The 4,749-nt window shown below is 39.1% G+C and overlaps 1 protein-coding gene across 3 annotated transcripts in view; it reads right to left on the minus strand.

The window, feature by feature from the left end:
* The window catches only part of evi5b (ecotropic viral integration site 5b), a 45,380-nt gene extending 40,995 nt beyond the window's left edge, over nt 1-4,385 (minus strand). For 2 of the 3 annotated variants that reach the window (XM_013909317.1, XM_013909316.1), the window contains exon 1: nt 4,098-4,384. The gene's annotated coding sequence lies outside the window, so the exon portion shown is untranslated. Of the gene's footprint in view, nt 1-4,097 lie in introns of all 3 variants that reach the window. The other variant, XM_013909318.1, reaches the window with a different exon arrangement.
* Nucleotides 4,386-4,749: the final 364 nt, after the last annotated feature.

Consider the following 4,749-nt stretch of genomic DNA (forward strand, 5'->3'; position numbering starts at 1 on the left):
AATTTATTCTTTGTGAAAACTTAAACTGTCAAGGAATCATTAACTGATCCTGAGAAATGGACCTCTCTAGGTTTTATCTTGCATGGAGGTCTCTTTTAACTCAAAGCTTTGTGCATCACAGAAATAGAATACACTAAATGTGTAAAGTGAACATCTAGCCTTTTCAAAACTGATGTAAAACCTGGCTGATGTCACACAATCGTCAGCCATTTACATTGGGTAAAACCCATGTTATTTCCTGACATGCACTGGAGGATTCCTATAACCCAGCCAAATTGTGAATCTCATTAATAATGAGAATCACTGAAAAAAGTAAAGCTCAAAAACAAATCCTACTGTATTTTATATTAGATGTTTCTGTCAGGATATACAAGCATTCTGAGAGTAGCAACTAAAATGTAATCATCTCACGACAGGACATGCTTAGACAGATGCCAATGTCCAGGTGGCCTTAGGAGACATTCCTTCCAACAAGGCACGCCAACTGCAGCAAGGCCTCTCTATAAATCCTGGATACAGAGATTGTTGCTTCTTTTGTTTGCCAAAGAACTCAAAGGGGCCCTGAGATGCAGTGTGCATAGCTAATGAAACCCACAGAAAGGCCAGAAGAAGGCGTTAGGGAATAACTTCATGGGGAACTGAGAAAGACCACAAAGGCAGAAGCATTTACTGTCTTTACTCAAAATGAACAACACCTAACAGACAACTCTCTTAGCTCAATGTAAAGCTTGAAGTTTCAGTCAAGAAAATATTTACAGTCACTCGGCTTTCGTGTTCCCATTTCTAGGAGGGGAATTACATCAAATTTGTCTGGCTGAGCATGAGAGATCCTAGTCTCAGAGGAGAAAAAAGTCCATGTGCTTTGTGAGGGTGTTAAAACACAGGCCTGACTTATAATAACACACACAGACACACACTCTGAGGTGGGAAGGCCTTTGACTTCACACACACAAGTGCAGATTTTCCCAGTGTACCATCAGCATTTCAATGGTCTTGCTGAAGGCTATTCTTCAACGTGCACCCACATAATGAGAGCTACATTTGGCCCACAAAAATCTAGCATTACAGTAGTGTGGGAAATCATATGTGCTGGCAGCAGCTCATTTTATATAATACCAGTACTTAAATTCCAGCAATGGATGGTTTATTCACTGGGAGAAACAGCTACAGCCAATCTAAAACATTAACTATAAGGCTTTTTTGTCTTGCTTTTTTATATAAATATACACTAAATATAATATAAATATAAGTCCAATCTGCCTGATCATACTTATTAAATAAATGAGGATAACATAAACACCAGTTAGTGAAATTGTGGGGAAGAAGAGAAAAACTCACAAGGGGGAAAATGGTGGCCGGGGGGGATCAAAACACTGAAACTACACTGAAGTGACAGCATTACTGATTTGTGGCTTTTAGGATTCTCTTTCTGAGCTACACAAATAATGTAATGCATTACTGGTGATTGTATTTGTAGGTATTATCTTTGCTTTGATGCGCCACAGGGTGGAAATCATAGGCTTAACTGGATGCATTCAGTTAGGTACTGCAGTTATAAGATTTCTCACGGGCCACACGCTAATATAAACACACCTGACACATTGTTTACAGTAATAATTACAGCTTGGCTTTTCGTCTCACGACAAGTTAAATGTTACTTTTTGTTTTCAGTACTAGTTGTTGGCGATAAGTTCTCTGAGGGAGAAAACCACTGTAATCTGTGTAAAATGACCAAAAATGGATTCAAATGTACTTTTTTCTTGTTCAGCCACAGGCACATACATAGAGTGTAGGTGGCGAGTACATAACACGATCATCCTCTGCTTCGCTTAGTCACACACGATTTATTGTAACTCCTTGATCCATGTTCTCCAAGGACTCTTAAATATGGGGGTCACAGGAAAGTTCTTGAAGCTTCATGTCCCCTGGGTTCACAGATTTGACTTGCTGACATACAAAAGAGTGAGAAGTTGTTATGTGTTTGTTGGGAATTTGGCAATTGACACCACATGAGCCAAAGTTGTTCACCGATGCACTGTGGCTCAAGCTAGGGCTGTTCGATATAACGATATATATCGGATGACGATATAAAAACGTCTATCGTTTCATTTTACGCTATCGTTTTTTTCGTGATGTCGCAAAATAAACTGTTTGCATATTTTTTTCATCGTTTTGATGGTCACTGTAGTGGCTATATTAATTTCTTAAAGTTCTCTCTTTCTCTTATATTTAATATAACCACACTAAGGACAGACAAGCACCTGTTTTATGGGTTGTCGTTAGCAACAACGACAGTAAAACCATCGCATGTCCGCTTGTTTATTTTCCACATAAACCTTTCACAATAAAGCTCAAGATCCTGTTGAGAATTTTCAAAATAAACGGAATCACGTGAAAAAATATGCAGAGTATTGACGGATGAGAAGCAAAAAAAAGAGTCGTCAGGTGCTAAAAAATAAACCTTAGATTCAAACATTAGAACAGGCTTTTCCCCGCAGCACACCGTGTAATAAATACTCACAAAGAAAACGGTGGCAGTTACAACCTGTCTAAAAATGTGTAGTTTCATGCATCAGGTAAAACACTGGACTCCAGGTACAAGACGCCCAGCTGGAAACACTTCACCTACTCGAGATTCACAGAATTTACAGAAAATATTAATTTTTTTGTGATTTATATCGTTATCGGAAGATAGATGTTTTATATCGGGATATGAGATTTTGGTCATATCGCACAGCCCTAGCTCAAGCTACAACAAAAAAATAAATGCTAATCTGAGGTAAATGTGTATTGAAACTGATTATTTCAGTGAAATGATGAGCTAAGTACAGGTAGAGGAAACGATTATTATACTGGCATATTGGCAAATAAAATGACATTGATAGCTGATATTTATCCTTTGTGTCACATCAATTTCCACCTGGCCAAATGATCATAGCGATATTAGCAACTTTTCTCTTCTCTCTCACATAGTTTGTTTGTCATCTCTTTTCTCCTTCTCTGAACAGTTAAGGTAGATAGCCCTTCCTCACTAAGTCTGGATCTGCTGGTAAATTCTTCCTATTAACAGAGTTCTTCCTCCCCGCCATTTTCAAGCTCATAGGACATCTGTGATCGGTACGGTTTTTACTATAATATTGCATGGTCTTCCCGTCACCAAATATAGAGGCCTAAGATGACTTTTGTGAATTGGCACACTCTATATTAAACTAAAAAACACAGTCTGCGCATCCCTCAATATAATGCACTGTATTAGGTTATTAATCTGGCAATATTATACATTTAGATCAGTTTAAATTGCTTTAGGAATTTAAAGTACGAATGAAATGCACTTTAATTGAGTCTGGTGACGTTTCTTCCTGTTATAATAACTTCTGGTGGGTTAAAAGTCCGCTTGATCTCTACTTTGAGAGCTGTTGCAACTTGCAAGTCACTTCTTTGCAGCTGGACTGACGCATATGCTTAGCTGCAACACAGCCAACACTACTGCTGAGCAGTTTAAATCCTTTGCTTAGTCTACTGACACACACATAATATTGTTTACCTATCAAAAACACTTTAGGGGACGGGCAGTAAGCAGAGTACAGATGCATTAGACGCCGAGCTCCCGATTCCTTTTATGGCTTGCTGATGTTGTGAAATGACGAAATGGAGATCTAGCATCAAATGCAACAGTATGCACACTGTATGTCTTCCAGAAGGCTCTAAAGTCGACGCGTCGGACAACACTACAGGAGGTTACATGTTGAATAAATGTGACTTTAACAGACACTACCCTGCAAGAATAAATACACTGCTTATTAAAGGATGAAGTGTTTTTTAGGTTTGGGTTTTTTGTTCCAGGCGATAGCCCGAGTCCTTTATAAAGTAGTTTGGAGATCAACAACAAACATTTAACACAAGCAACAGCGCCAACAAGCAGTGATACACGCTGATACTAAACCGCAGTTTTTGAGTTAAGTAAAGCTAATCTGCTTTACTTTAAAGTAATGTCACACTGTTCACGTTAACAGTCACGGGTGAGTACTAAGATTTTACGAGTTACTGATCGTTCCAGTATTTAGACATAGCCCGAAAATAGCAAGAACATCATTTACCTTGAACCGTCTTTAGCCACACGCAGCAGACGTCGCCTGCTTCCCATGCACGAAAGTGTGCTAGTCCTGATACTATGAGAAAACGACAGGTTTTCACACGGTTCACCCAAGTACATATGTTACCCAAGATAGCCTAGATCGGTTTCCACTTGAAAGCTAGCCAGCGTTAAGTTAGCTCGTTCCCATTGACTCTTGGGTCCAACCCATGCAGCCGTAATACGTGTACACAAATGTCTGCGGAGCTGGGACAGACGGCGGCCTACCCGAGTGTTTACATCCCACAGAGCATGCCTGATTTGGAACAATACTGACACCAAGCGTTCAAACTGCGCAACTGCACCTCCAATACGTCATTTCTTTCATTCGTTGTTTAAAAAAAAAAAGAAGTATTTTTTTAAAATAGAAAATCATGCATTTGTTATAGAAAATATTGGAATTAAGTCACGTTTTTCTTCCCTATGTTCCTTGTGAATAGCTTTAAGATCATCAGCTAGATTGATGATGACAGATGATTTAGCTGTGCTTCTGGCTGTACCCGAGGACGTCAATACTTTTGCTCTTTATGATCACTCTCCGCGGCAACACAAACTGTACAAACACAACTAAAGTGACACCTTAAACCTGCTTGCCAGGACAGGTTTTTCACATTATG

Source organism: Pundamilia nyererei, unplaced genomic scaffold (genome assembly GCF_000239375.1).
Source record: "Pundamilia nyererei isolate P.nyererei 1_Seehausen unplaced genomic scaffold, PunNye1.0 scaffold00023, whole genome shotgun sequence".
NCBI lineage: Eukaryota > Metazoa > Chordata > Actinopteri > Cichliformes > Cichlidae > Pundamilia > Pundamilia nyererei.